The following is a 16,063-nucleotide window of genomic DNA, read 5'->3' as shown; positions in this document are numbered from 1 at the left end:
CTTCCTAGACGATATTAATGTATCCATAGGATAACATAACTTTTCATAGAATAGAAAAAAGTAAATAATAGGCAAAAACACGGGAAAGAAAAAAGCACACGATAAAGTAGTTTTGTCTGAGAAAGGTATTGTATTGAATGAATCAACATTGGGGACCGATGTTACTAGCTGGAACACGGAGCACGCGGTTTTCAAGAAGCGCCTTTGCAAAACAGATTGCGCCTTGTCTGACCTGTCACCCGTGACGGTCTCAAGTTTTAAATACTGGATCTGTGCCATCAAATACAACAGATAAAAACGCTGTAGCTATCTATCTGCAGTGATTCATCCATTTGAACATCTTTCGCCTTAGTGCATAGGGGCACTCATTGCAAAAACATTACAGTCCTGATGATGGTCTTATAGACATCTGCAACCAAGACCGAAACATCGACCCTTTCATCATCTCCTAATGCAATCCATCTGCGTCAAGAGCTAACCATCGTACATTGTTTGACTTGGTTACTTTTCATGAATTCAAGGAGCTGATGAGTTGTTATGAACTGACCATTTGACTTTTGCATATGTATGTATTGGTGCTCTTATATAGCGCAATGACTGTCACCCATCGGGTATCCTGGCGGGTATATCTGTCCATAACATTTTTTGCTGATATTGATTTGTTCTTCATATCCCCCTATATTCATTTGTTGATTCATTCAATACAATACCTTTCTCAGACACAACTACTTTATCGTGTGCTTTTTCTTTCCCGTGTTTTTGCTTATTAGTTACTTTTTTCTATTCAATGAAAAGTTTTGTTATCCTATGGATACATTGGGGTTAGATCTTTGCTAACTAACTCATAATTTGATCAAAAAACAATATACACAGCCTCCAAGATGGCCGCCTGGTAGGAGCCCTACACCGGAGCTCTAACTTACCTAAGCTGTTGGCAAGCGCCGCCGACTGGACACCTATAATCTGTATCGGAGCTGTGGCGGAGCCCTGGACAGTGGGACACCAACAATCTTCAACCGGAGCTGTGGCGGAGCCCTGGACAGTGGGTGAGAGCCTGCCGAGGATGAGGGCGTAACTGCACGACGTGACCGCCTTGAATTCTCGACTGCCGGCTGGGACTGCAGCTGTCATCGTGCAGCCCAGGGTGCAGGGAGAAACGCTGACTTCCTCTGCCCGAGCACACCGCGGGGCGGACGCCTCGAGACCACCATCTGAAGGGTCTGGGTCGTACAGCAATGAAGTCTTGATGAGGCGCTGCCTGCTGGCTGCTGGTTTGACGACGCCGGTCGGCTCCGTGAGACGAGGCTGAGCGGAGCGGCTGGGAGCAGCTGACCCAGCCCCTGAGATACAGAGCTGGGTCGAGACGGCTTGAGTCGGAGCCGCAGCTGGCTTCCCCCTCTCACAGAGAGCCAGCTGGCTAGGTGACAGCGGAGCTACCGGGAGCCTTGGGGCTTGAGGGTGTAGAAGGGCGGAGGGTCGGCTGGTGGCCCCTGATCGTTCGCGCTGTGACGGCGCCAGGATGAAAGGAGTTTACTAGCCCCGCCCCCCCCACACGCTCGAAATATAAAAAAAAAGACAAACAACTACCCATTATTGGAGTTTACATCGCTTTAATAAACTTGAGGGTGAAGAAGGGCGGAGGGTCGGCTGGTGGCCCCTGAACGATCGCGCTGTGACGGCGCCAGGAGGAAAGGAATTTACTAGCCCCGTCCCCCCCCCCATACGCTCGAAATGAAAAAGACAAACAACCACCCTTCATTGGAGTTTTCATCGCTTTAATTAAACAACCAACTGGAATAAGGGATTTGCCTTAATACAATTTGATTATAGTGAGTCTGATTTGGACAGCCTCATTGCAGACCGACTATCCTGAAGGAATTTACTTGCACATTATTTAACTTATTTCTTGAGCATGCCGGCGCTACACTCTCTGCCCTAAAAGATACAAAACTGGGGTCTGCTTACAAACTATTCACGCGGCATGGCAATCCTCTTACTTATCTCACTCTCCTTTACCTAAAATGGCGGGGGCCATATACTGGAGCCATAAATCGCCTCCACTGCCCACCGAATGACCGTGAAGCTGCATACCAACGTGGTCACAGGTCACCATAACAGAGATAAGGCTCCCTCCTTCGCCTCCTGAACAGCTTGAAATCTAATCTCTCCCCTCCCCTCCTAACAACACAGAGAATGGACTAACTCGACCTGCCCCGGAACGGGAAACTATCTCTCTAAGGCACATCAACAATAGAAAAAGGACTACTTCTGGCTCCCTTTACGCTTCCTTGGTGGCCATCTTTGAATAGTTCACCACTGGAGGGGCCATCTTAGACTAGTCTCCCATACCTACTGCCCACACTATACCACTTAGACTTAATGCCCCGCAACCACACAAGCTCCCCCACCTCTTCTACCCACGTCTCTTCAGCCATGGAACGCTTGGGCGAGCACACCTACAAAATCATATACCCACCTGAGCTCACCAAAAAAAACGCCTAACGCTACAAACATAATTTTCTAAAGGCACACCCCGAATTACCGTGTGTGGTCACCTACTTCTCGTCGACCAACGGAGACACAAACAACGATATCATCTTTTACACTACACGGAGAGCACAATGGAGGAAAGCGTTCCTCTCCACTCTCACTATTCACACCACCAATAAAACCGCTCATGGCCTAACTCTTTCTATCATACCATCCCTAGTCTTCCCAGGCAGAGCCACAATCACCATCTACAACAATGGGACCATTCTACTCCAAGCCAATGATAGGAACCTTGACCGACTAGACAACCTATTCCCTACCTTCTTAGAACACATCGCCAGACGGCGGACCTCCATTCCGCACACATCAAGCTACACAACTCCCCCCAACACCAATATTCAAAATAACCCACCTTGCCCACTGCAACTTCGGAATGACACACACCCCTCCCATCCCCCCGGTGCTATAGTTAGGATCACACCTGATGTTACCCCCCCGCTCCCCTCACCCACAGACGTAGTTCATTCCCCCCTGCACATCCAACTTACCCCCACCCACCCTTCCCCCCATCCCACACCTCACACGAATCTCGCTGAATCCAACATCACCCGGACTATAACTCCCCCCCCCCCGTGGCAGATCCTCTTCCCTCTCAACCCCCCCCCCCATTCTCACCCCTCACTCCCCCACACGCCCAACTAGCACCCCAGAACGTGCTTCCTCCCCTACAATAACACCCCCCCACCTCTCCCCACCATTACTCAGCCCCCGCTTCCTCCTTACCACCCCTATTATCTTCGACCTTCACTCATCCCTCAACTCACCGGCACCACCCCCCACCGACGCCACCACCACTACTTCGCACCCTCCCCCTACTTCACCCACACCCCTCACCTACAATTCATCGCACCCACCGAATACCACCCCACCCTCTTTAACAGCAGAGCCCTCCACTAATGCTAGCATACCCCACCTCCCCGCCCCAAATTCGCCCACTAACTCCCCTCTCAACGCCTCGCCCATGGCCCACATCACGAACATTAACACCAAGAAACCTCTCGACCTGATTCTATCCACCCTCCTACAACTCAAAGACGAGCTCCGCACCATCAAAGAGTTTCTTCACACACCTTCCAGACAACATAGACCCACAACGACCACCACCGTATCCAACAAACGATGCACTCTCCCCACAGTCCCTCGTACTCAACACTCTCTACACTGGCCCTCTATCCCCGTCCGCAACAACACCCACCGTCCCCGGCGTGCCCTTAACTCCCTGTCGGACCACGACTTACGCACCCTCCTCCGCTCTTTTGGCCCAGGACCGGTAAAACACATAACCCCCACTCACCTCCCCATACCTACTATTCTCTCAAATCCCCTTAGGCACCCAACACTAAACATCAGAAGCTCTGTCCCAAACAACCTCAGAAGAGTCCCCCTATCGCTAGAACACACGACCTCCCCTCTCACCCCCAGACTCAAATGCATCCTTCTCAACTGCAGATCGGCCCAGAGACACTCCTCCGACATTGCAGATCTCGTCACATCAATGGATCTTGACCTAGCCATACTGACGGAAACCTGGCTAACTGAAGCCTCCACGCCCATCATGGATATACTAGTTCCCCCCAATTACCACATCATCAGACTCGACAGGACCGTCAAGACGGGCGGGGGAATAGCATGCATTTTCAGGAGCAATCTATCCGTCACCAAAGTCACCTCCCCCTCCCTCACCTCCTGTGAACTCTTCTGCCTCGACATCTCCAGTGAGGGCAAACCAGTATGTGCTCTACACCTCATCTATCACCCGCCGGGGGATAACCTCATCTTCTCTCAACAACTCATGGACACGATTACTTCCAACGCCGGTCGGCAGATCACTCAAATCTACCTGGGTGACTTTAATCTCCACTGGAACGATCAGAAAGACACAGTGGTGAATAGTCTTAAATCTTTCCTTAATGCGCTTGACCTCACCCAAATATGCAACAGCCCAACACATGATAAAGGTTCGATACTCGATCTTATCATCGCCAAAGAGGACTCTACCCAACTGGGGTCAATCCAACCCTGTGATTGGTCAGATCACCACATCATCACCTTCTTTATCAATGAAAAAATCAAACCCTCCCCGGCTCAACCCACCAAATGCAAGATCTGGAAAAGGGACATGAAGAATCTCAACCCTAACTCCCTACCGCCCCACACTTACAGGCTCCTCCTTCCCCCTGCTGGCGTCTCTGATGTTCAAACTTTGACAGACCTCTACCTCGACTCCATGACCTCTATAATCAACGAAGCCGCCCCACTGCAACTAAAGAAAGTCTCCACCAAGAGTTCGAACCCCTGGTATGACGGCAGACTCAACGAAGACAGGCGAGCTATGCGATCGGCAGAGCGCACTTGGAGATCTGATCCCTCATCACTACATCGCAAAAAGCTTAAGAACAAGAGAAATGCCTATTTTAGGAAAATTAAGCGTGCGAAATCTGACTTCTTTCGCCTCCAGCTTGACCAAGCGAAAAACCGACCAAGAAAATTGTTCGAACTAGTCAAAAGTCAAACAAAGCCGCAACCCTTACAACCAAACAACCCAACAAGCGATATCCCACACAGTGAAGACTTTTCCACCTTCTTCAAGCTAAAGACCGACAACATAAGAAATGATCTCCTCAATGATGTAAGCCAACACCCTGTGCACATCAGAATGTCTAACGCTCAGCCAAAAAACAGCGCATCGTGGGCTTCCTTTGACATCTACTCAGAAGATGCAATACTCAAACTGCTCGGTACCCTGAAGCCCTCTAATCACCTCACAGACCCCCTGCCTGCTAACGCGGTAAAAGACTTCACCACCATGCTCCTCCCACTCTGGACTAAAATCATTAACAGCTCCCTTCACAAGGTCTCATCCCTGACTCACTCAAGGTGGGGCAAGTCACGCCCATACTCAAGAAACCCACAGCTGACCCGTCTGACCTAAACAATTACCGTCCCATCACAAACATCCCCACCTTGGCCAAACTGCTGGAAAAATGTGTACAGCTTCAACTAACAAAACACATTGACAAGTTTGATCTCCTCAACCCCCATCAATCAGGCTTCCGAGCGAAACACAGCACGGAAACGGCCATGACTCACATAATTGATGACGCCCACCAAATCCTTGATCGCAATGATTCATGCCTCCTCATCCTCCTCGACCTTTCCTCAGCTTTTGACACGGTCAAACATGAGAACCTCCTTGAGCTGCTAAACACTAGAATGGGTTTATCCGGGACTGTTCTCAAATTGTTCACTTCCTTCCTACATAACCGGTCTCAGAAGTTCAAGATCAACAATGTGTTGTCCTCGCCTGTGCCAGTCGACTTAGGCGTTCCACAAGGATCCTCCCTTTCACCCACACTATTCAACCTCATCATGGAACCACTTGCCTCCTTGCTCCAAGCATCCAATGTACACTTCCATATGTATGCCGATGACACTCAACTCTCCCTAAAGGTACAATCCCCGGATGATATCAAACTCCTGAACTACACTCTCACAAAGACCCAATCGTGGTTGGCCGACAACCACCTCAAACTAAATGCTCTGAAAACTGAGTTCCTTTTGATAGCACCCCCTGCGAAATCTACCACCATCCAACTTTGGCTCAACCACTTAACAGCACTCAATGTCCGGCCCACCATCGTGGACTCCGCGAAATCCTTAGGTATCACACTGGACGCAAAGCTCAACATGCAACAGCACATTAGCAGAGCAACGAAAGGAGCTAATTTCCAAATCAACACATTGAGAAAGTTGAAACCCTTCCTCCCAGCCAAAGACTTCCAAAATGCAGTTCAAGCCCTAGTCATCCCCCGCATTGACTATGGAATTGTGACCCTCAGTGGTCTCCCTTTAGCAACAACTGCACCCCTAAGAGCCTCCTTGAACGCTGCCGCGAGACTCATTACGGGCTCAAGAAAACACTCTCATATAACCCCTGACTTGAAATCTCTGAAATGGCTGCCCTTTGAAGCCAGAATACAACTGAAAATTGCTTTGATGACACACGCGGCTGTACACCACAATGCACCTAACTACCTCACTCAAAAGCTAACTATATCAGGAGGGTCGAGATCCAATAGAAGTTCAAAAAACTTACTCTTGAAACCTCGCAGATTCCGGAAGGAAAAAACATACAAACGCTCCTTCTCAGGAATGGCGCCGAGGATCTGGAACGCACTCCCTCCCGAAACCAGGCTTATCTCCTCCACGGCCTTCTTTAAGAAAGAGGTGAAAGCCATCCTCATGGCTAAGTTCACCTGAACTTTAATGTCTGTTCCTCATCGACTTTCGTGCCGCTTGGGTATTACTGGTTTCATGATTGTCTAATGTCAAATAATGTCATATTTTGCATGATCTAGATTTGTTTATTCCTCTTGTTTGCCACAATTACATGATGGTCAGTCGATCCTTTTATGCTACTCACTAAATATCTATTATTAGACTATTCATGTTAGCCTACTGTATATCGAGGCCCCTTCCCCTTGCTCCCTGTAACTTTTAGATACTTATAGTATAAGTTCTCCTGATTTTTATCATAGTTGTATGTAAGACTCAGTATCGTCTTTTATTTTCGCTTATCTGATTGTTTACTGACATTCTATTAGAACATGACTGCTATCCGATCATGCTACTGAAGTTTATATTGCACCCAATATTATGTCGCGTCACCCTCATGCTATCGTCACCCCCTGTTTCTGTGAAGCGCTCTGATATCTGTAAAGATCTTGTTCGCGCTATATAAAACTCTGAATAAATAAATAAATAAATAAATCCCTTGTAGTCACTCTTTACTTCAATTGCTTATTGCCCAAACCTACAAGGGTCGATTGGGTTACCCATTTCTCTTTTACGTCCTAGACGATATAGCACTTCCACGCCTCCCAGGTGGTCAACATGATGAGCTTGGGTGGTGGGGGGGGGGGGGGGGGGGGGGGAGTCGACTTGTAGACTTCTGCGGGCAGTGCAGAGTATGGCGCGCAGAAAGGCCCAAGGTCCAAATGGCCTCCCGGTGTACTTTCAGACGTTTGCAGACCTATTACTCCCTAGGTTGTTAGAGACCCTACATGAGGCCAAGCGAGTAGGGATTCTCCCTTCTTCCGTGAGGGACGCATAGATAGTCATGCTCCCCAAGCCAAGCAAGGATCCAAATCTGCCCGGCTCATACCAACCCCTGTCCATGTTAGAGGTTGATACCAAAATATTGGCTTAAGTACTAACAATGCACTTAGGTAGGGTGGTAACACAACTGGGTTACGAAGATCAATGTGGGTTTATGCCAGGCCAGGGAACTCACATTAACTTGAGCACTCTCTCGTATATTGCACTTCACAGCAGACATGGATGTGCAGGCGGCTGCAGTCACCTTCGATATCGAGAAAGCCTTTGATACCCTGCGGTGGGACTATGTATGGGAGGTTTTTGGCTAGAGTTGTTCTAGGTCTGGATGTTATCACCTGGGTTCGTCTACTGCCGTGGTACTCATAGTACGGCAGGCCTTCATTGACGGCTCACGGACCTTGCCTTACAGTTTCCAAGGCCGGCAGTAAACACAGAAGATGACTGCAGGAACATACATAGTGAATACGTATTAACTAGATATTCACTAGTATGCTCCTGCAGTCATCTTCTGTGTTTACTGTCGGCCTCTGAGACGTCAGGGCACCTTCGGAAAGCTTCCCAAAAGGCCCTTTTACAGCTGACTTTCAAAAGGGCCTTTTGGAAAGCTTCCTGTTTGGACAGAGACAGACAGAGCAGAAACAGACAGAGGCAGAGCGACATAGAGACAGGGACAGATGGAGACAGACAGAGGCGGAGCCAGAGACAGACAGAGACGGAGACAGAGGTAGAGGGGGGAGATGGAGGGAGACAGGGGAGATGGAGGGAGAGAGGGAGACAGGGGGAGGTGGAGGGAGATAGGGGGAGATGGAGGGAGAGAGAGGGAGCGGGACAGAAGGCGAGAGAGGGAGACAGAGGGAGGAGGGAGACAGAGAGATGGGAGGGAGACAGAGTGAGACGCAGACAGAGAGTGAGACGGAGACAGAGAGTGAGACGGAGAGAGAGAGACAGAGAGAGAGAGTGAGAGAGAGAGAGGAGGGGAGAGAGAGAGGGAGAGAGAGAGAGAGGGAGACAGAGAGAGGGAGACAGGGAGGGAGAGAGAGATAGAGAGAGAGGGAGACAGGGAGGGAGAGAGAGATAGAGAGTGGGAGAGAGAGAGGTGTGTATGCCGGATCTGGTGGCTCAGTGGACGAATGCGTCCACTGCAGGGGCCTGTGTTCAATCTCATGGTCACAGTTTTTTTTGCTCTAGCCCCGCCTCTCTCCCACACTGACCGCGCCCCCACCGGTGCGGCCCTCGGCCACAAACCACACTGTAAATTTGGCCACGAGAGAAAGTTTGTGAGTACCCATAGTCTACTGTATTGTCACCCAATGGCTAGAGAGTGCAGTGGTGGAGTGGTCTCTGCACTCATCTCTATAGATCGGGGCACGAGACAGGGATGCCCATTGTCCCCGCTCTTTTTTCGCACTGGCGATCCGGCTGGGGTGGGACATGGCCTGTTGGGGCATAATTGTAGATGGTTGTACCCATGTCATATCATTGTATGCGGGTGACGCACTACTTTATATTGGTCACCCAACAGTGGCCGTGCCTGCCGTCCGGAATGAGCTGTCCTAGTTTGGGACAGTGTCGGGTGGTTATTAATAGCAAGAAATTGGTTATGTTCCCCCTGGTGGCACTAGTTGAGAAACCGCAGATCTCCCTGCCTTGGCATTAACATGGGAGCGCGATCATTTTCATTATTTAGGTATCCCGGTTGCCCATACAGCCAAAGTGCAGGATGCCTTGAATGCGGGAGCAGTCCTCACAGGCCTGGAGGCATGATACGTTTATGGAATTGCCTTCCACTATCTGTTATGGGATGCGCAGCCCTGGCGAAAATGGTCCTACTGCTGCGCTACTTCTATGTGCTGCAAGACTCCTTCTACTGAATCCCCAATGCCACCTTTACCACCCTAAACAGCCTTCTCGTCTCCCTAGTGTGGGCTGGGAAACGCAGTAGGGTGAAGCTAGAAATATTAAAGTTGGATATGGATCAGAAGGGGTTCAGGCTTTCCAGACCTTTGTCTTTATTACCTTGCCGGACTACTCTGATATGCGGCACAGGGGTGTGCTGAGGCACCAAATACAGAGAAGAAACTAATGGTAGGCTGGAGCACAGAGGCAGACCTTTCAAGGAAAATTATGATTGGATTGTGTACCCCCCAGGATTGTCCAGTTGGGTCCCCCTGGTTGCCTGGGGATGGGAACGCGCGGTCACCCTTGTAATGCGAAGGGCCCCATATGCCCGGTCTCTTCCCCTAAAATGGCTTCACAGTTTCAGTCACATACAGATGGTGATGGACATTACCAGCTGGTTTGATGGTGGCTGTGTAATGGCAGGCGACCTATACTTTAATGGAACTTTTCTCTTCTTTGCAGACGCGAGAGAATGTTATGTCTCGGAGGGCCATTTTCTACAGTACGCGAGAGAATGTTATGTCTCGGAGGGCCATTTTCTACAGTACGCAAAACTATCACGCACTGGGGGTGAAATATGGACTGCATTCCCTGAGGAACCCGCGGAATCCCACACTCTGATGACGATCATGGACCCTGGTTTCTTCATGGGATTTATCTCTCGGCTGTATAAAGTCCTGAAGGTAGACTACAGGGTAGATGTATTGAGGGTCAAGAGTAGATGGTTGGAGGACCTGCCGATACTTCCAACGGAGAGAGTGGAAAAGGGCATTCGTGCAGATACAGGAAGTGGGCAGCAACACTCATTTTAAATGTACCCAATTTCATCACCCGCACCGTACCTACCAGACCCCCTCTGATTATTGCGATTTGACCCAGCGTGCGCATCGACTTGCTCCCAATGCAGAGCAGAGCTGGTCTATTTCACGCACATGACCGGGGACTGTCCTCACCTTCAACCCTACTGGACAGATATCCCGGAATTGTTGTGAGACGAGCAAGAATCCCAGATCCCAGTCAGGATGTCGTTTAAGAGTTTTACCGCCCCACACATCAAAGACCTGTAGGCAGTGTAAATTTGTTTCACATGGGTAGGTGTTGGCGAGGTGACGTATCGATATAACCTGGACACCGTCTGGGGCCTCTGGTTTTGTTAAATGAAAATTGGACATATGTGAATGGCCGAGAGGGGGGGGAGGGATGTAGCAGAGGAACGGTGTCTTTGCTCTGTTCGCACAGACTAACATGCTGAGCAAGACTTGGAGACGTGGGGTAATATGCTAGAGAGGCTGCAGGCAACCGACCAGTCAAGTGGAGCCACAGTAGACCTGCCCCGGATTGGGACTCCTTCCCAGTGGGCACAGCCGCTGGAGAATCCCCCATTGTCTGAGTAATGACCGTTGATAACAGATGACCTAATCGAATATCAAAGTAGGGAGCGGGACCCCAGGAGCAGAGCCCCTTTCTCCAACTACATTCCCTTCTTGTGAGTTCTCGGTGACTAATCATATGTGACTTATCAGATCTATGTAACTGGGCAATGGATATTCACTAGAGGCCCCTACGACATTGCCCCCTCCCCCCCCCCACTCAGGAACTAGTGGGGCCGTACCTCTCTGGAAAGGGATGGGGGACAGATCCTACCATATGTACGATTCTCTCTAAATGCTGAAGAGATATTGTATTGTAGCTCCAATGACTGCCAGAGTTTCTTCATTATTTTGTTTATGTTAATATAATTTGTTGAGCCATAAGACAATGCAGTACGTCTGAGCTACAGTAATGTCTACTTTGATAGTAACTAAGGGCATGTTCTCGGTTGTTTATGGGTAAGACTTTTCATTTTAATATGGGATTTGTAATATGTATTATAACGGATATATCAACCTAACGCATTGTAATTGCAATACTTATGTAATTGCTCAGGAAGTGATGACGTACCACAAATGTACTATCTATGCCTGTGGAAGGCCAGGGGGGACCTACCGTACAGGTATGTGCGAAACTGTCCTGAAGATCAAATGCTAATAAAAAATAGTCAAAAAGAAAAAAGAAGTCTGACCTCGCTAGCCTGGGTGAGGAGAGGTGAATGCTGTGCTCTGCTATGATTGGCGGAGTTTAGATATTTTATAAAGAGGTTGACAGGCTATTGCTGTGACTATGTTAAAACTATTACATGTATATTTAACATTTTACTGCTAACTATGTATACAGTGGGCCTCCCAGCTCGACAAAGGTGATGATTCAAGCATGTGAATCCATGTAAGAGACCAGTACTTGAGAACTTCGCTTACAGGTAAGTAACTTTTTTCTTACGCTACGTGGTAATGTCATACAACTGGACCAAGAACACAGATCCATTGCAAAGAGATCTCAGCACGGCACACAAAAGACAACACCAGCCAGCGCATGATGATCATCCTGCCTTGCCTGAACTGAAAAGGATCATCAGTTGAGCCTTCAATTCTTCCTCACCCGCCCCACCTCATGGACCTTGCTAAAGGTCTCCCAGACTAAATAATAACTGCACAACCATCAGACCTGACCATGCGTCACTGCAGACAACTTCAACTCATCACTGAAGCAGGGTGAAACATCAGGAGCTTCAGGCCCTGCTCTACAAGCCTTTAAGGAGACAAGTCCAGAGGGACACGCCAGTTTAAGAAAGGCTTAGCTAGATATAAAAACACATGGTGAGAGCCACACATTTAAGACCTGAAGTTGCTGTGTCAATACACACAGTGCCCCCAGCCTCTGGATCCGCTGGCATACAGTGCCTGTATAGGTATTTTCTGTGCTTGAGGGCCCCAGCAATGAACTGGGAAAAATGTAAAACATTTACAGAGTTATCCACACAAAGTGCCTGTTTTCAGTGCCTCCAGTAAGGTGTTCACTGGCACGCAGAGAATCTTAATGACAAATGAGTCATTGAAGGTGAAGTACTGGAGAAGAGGTCTAACACACCACACCTCATAATCAAGCCCCTAGAAGCAGTTCCTCACTGCTGCAGAGACTTGCCTGCCTCTCCAAGCACTGCTCGCTGCTGCTTAGCTCCAACTCAATGTCTCCCTGATGAAGGAAAGCACATGGCATGAGATCACATAAGACAGTTGTTGTCATCCATATAGGGGGGCGAAGAGGGGCACTAGCTCACAGTGTGCTCCATCCACTACAGCGAAGACATTCAACCATCTTAAGGCCGAATTGGCCTATTTAAGTATCCCACTCAAGTACCAGGAAGAAAGGGGAGTGATCCCCTAGTCCACACTGGCGAACATGAAGACCACTCCAACGAAGAAAAAAGAGAAGACTCTTGTCATATCTTCTAATCAGGTTTAATGAAACCTAAAGACCACTATTTTAAGAGACATGTACCACTAAACGTGTGTGCATCGATTAACTCACATCAGGCAGGCCACCAAGTAGCAATGACAACTTGGTGAAGGCCTAGTAAGAAAACCAAGAATAAGCTGCATGCATAAGGAACAGAATCTTCACACAGCAACCGTACAGACACCACCACTAGCTGCCTTGCAAACCATCCCATCCACACCAATCATAGCTAACACCTTGCACAGGCGTATTCTAGCAGATGAGGGAGATGCCGATGCTACGAACCATCTGGTTATCAAACAAACCCTCAATGCACCTTGGAAAACCCACAGCAGATCCGTGGGTAAGCCTTCAACAACCAAGTAGAAGTTACAACCATTACTAAAGTGCTATAGGAGTTATATTCTTTCTACAAATCACCATCCTAGGTGTTGCCCAGCTAATTGGCCCTTCTATCTTCTAGTAAGTATAATAGAGACATCCATGTTGTTTAAGGGAAACAAAACCGGTAACATCAACCTGTCAGTTCCGGTAGCAGTGCATCACCTCTACCATCCGCATAACAATTTACAATCTAACTGGAATCCCACCATTACTGAGGTAATTAAATAAGGTGGTGCAGAAATGCTAATAAAAGCTCAATATTGTGCTGCAAATTTCCAGATATTGTGCTGCAAAATTTCCTGGTCTATGTTGCAATATCCTGGCGGGTCTAATACGTTAAAAGGGCATGGTCAGGAGAAACACAAAGTTAGGACAAAAAAATGCAACGCAATGTTTGGGGTGGTCTGTACTAACAGGACTTTATTACTAAACAAAGCAACCCTTCTTTGCAATCTTCAAAGAACAACAGCTTGAGACAAAAACAATAAGGACCCAAACCGATTATTTGAAGTTTGCATGCAGCTCCTTGATGCCAGTTGATTGCACACTGTGCTACATTATAAGGACTGCAACTCATAAACTGGAAATGACAAAAAGATATGTGTCAAAAGCGGTAACCCACTTACCTATCTAGATAAAATACAAATTTGTAATCTGCATGTTACACAATGTGCTTTGCAGCAGGCATTAATCCTTTATGCAACCTCGGGAGTCAAATAAGCGACTGGAAAAAACACGAAAATCTTCCGGAGCTGCATTAACCAACAGATTTATCTTACCGTTATTAAAATCCCAAAAAATTGCTGGGCACACAAAGATCTTTGCAGCAGGCGTCTTGACCCTATGAGGTGTATTAGAATGCCAACTGTTTGTGACCAACTAAGTAAGCTAGAACAAACTTGCTATCACATTTTGTCCTTGTTGCCAATGTCATCACGGAAGAAATTTTTTTTTTCTAAGTGTAAGTTAACTGTCAGACACCGATTTTCATGACCACGCACTTTGTGAAACCACCCCCATTTATTTGCACATCTTGGCCTCCAATTATAGGTTCTCGAAGTCCAATTCCAGAACTGTTGTACATCATCTTTTTTCAAGTCCTCGAGCCACCGTGGACTTCATTGCAAAGGGTGTTAAATATGGACTGTAGTGCATAATGTAGTAAATACTGTAAAGATTCTGCAGCGTGTGCTATGGAAACTATTGACTGCACTGCATATTGTACCACATGGTGTAAATATAATCTAGTGTATACTTAATTAAACACTGGCTGCAGGGGATATTGGAGTAAATATACTCCAGTGCATGCTGCAAAAAATATTACCCGCCAGGCATTCTACAGTAAATATCGCCAACGTATATTGTACTGCGTATTATACTAAATAATGACTGAATGTATACAGCACCAAACAGTATATATGCACTCCCGTGCATACTGTAAATATTAAATGCAGTACATGCTTTACAGAATACTAAAGACAATGACTCACTGCATAAATTGCTCACTGCATACCGTAGTAAAGAGTCCAGGAAAAAGCCAGCTGTAATCCTAATAAACAAGAAATAACCCGCAGTATTCATTTACCGTAAGCCTATCTGCCTCAAGGCGCGTCATCTTATAAACACGACCCAAAACAAGGGCGGATTCGGCAGACTGAAGACAATGAAAGCCATCATAATAATAATAATAAAAATGACCGAGCGGACTAGTTTTAGGTCAAATACAACGTCATTGTGCTTATCTCCGAATGCATGCTCAGAGTCAGGCCACAATTAAACGATAAAGGAGACTGCTGCAGATTGAAATAACAGTTTATACGCGATGTAATGCCAGAATGAAAAATACCCAATACCCCCTCAATTAGTTACCGGGTGCCCGCCATTTCTGAAAACAATCCGATTTCGCTGACCACGATTTTACCTCAAAGCAATTCGGAAACAGGATCTGAATGCGAGATCTTTAAGTTGTTAATTGCTGAATAACGCATTTGAAACGGGCAATGAAGAGCATCCATTCTCCTATTTCGTGTACCTTTTCGATCCTTGGGTGTTCCTAAAAATGTCGGCACAGGCAGGTGACGTTACTTCCTGGGTGACGTCCCTTCCGGCGCTATCGGATGTCCGCCCCGAAGTGCTTCAGAAACGGGATTGAAACGCAAGAGTGTTTGTTGAATTGGGGGCTTTAGCTGTGTTTGTTTTTTGCAGATTTATATAGCGAAATCAATCCGAAGGTATTGGAGCGCTTCACATGAGCAGCAGTTACGTTACAAATTCGTTATTTACTATTAAGGATGCTGAGTCGATACCGGGGTTCGAATCCGGTTCCCCAGCTCCAAAGTCGGTAGCTCTAACCCCAAGGCTACATCTTCCCACAGGTGGCGATAAAAGTGCGTGGACACACTGCAGCTGCATAAAATCTAGAGTTTCATAAAACTCTTTTTAGTAATGTTTAAAACCAGCGCTCCGATTTAGTTTTAGAATTCCAATTTTTTCAGCAAAAGTAACTTTTTTTCCGTACACTTAAAAATGCACGCAATGGAAGTTAATTGGAGAATGCATTTATCTCGATGTTTTAAACACCTGCAAGAGTTTACTAGTGATGACAGGTTTAGATTGGGATGTGCAAGAACGAGGGTATGTGTGAAAAACAAGAAATGTAACATTTTTTAAGAGCAATGCAGAATTGTACATTATACATGCGCGCCAAGAGGTGAGTTATGCATAACATTTTTTTTTAAAAGAAAGAGATTTTGGAGAAAATAGGGGGAATGTATTTTCC

General features: G+C 47.3%; 1 protein-coding gene across 3 annotated transcripts in view; it reads right to left on the bottom strand.

The window, feature by feature from the left end:
- The window catches only part of GPR75 (G protein-coupled receptor 75), a 28,848-nt gene extending 13,456 nt beyond the window's left edge, over positions 1-15,392 (bottom strand). The window contains exon 1 of one of the 3 annotated variants that reach the window (XM_078649956.1): positions 15,317-15,392. The gene's annotated coding sequence lies outside the window, so the exon portion shown is untranslated. Of the gene's footprint in view, positions 1-15,153 lie in introns of all 3 variants that reach the window. The other 2 variants (XM_078649955.1, XM_078649957.1) reach the window with 2 other exon arrangements.
- Positions 15,393-16,063: the final 671 nt, after the last annotated feature.

Source organism: Lissotriton helveticus, chromosome 6 (assembly GCF_964261635.1).
Source record: "Lissotriton helveticus chromosome 6, aLisHel1.1, whole genome shotgun sequence".
In the NCBI taxonomy this organism is placed as follows: Eukaryota; Metazoa; Chordata; class Amphibia; order Caudata; family Salamandridae; genus Lissotriton; species Lissotriton helveticus.
Note: the sequence above shows the minus strand (reverse complement) of the source record. Positions and strands in the feature narration are given on the sequence as shown.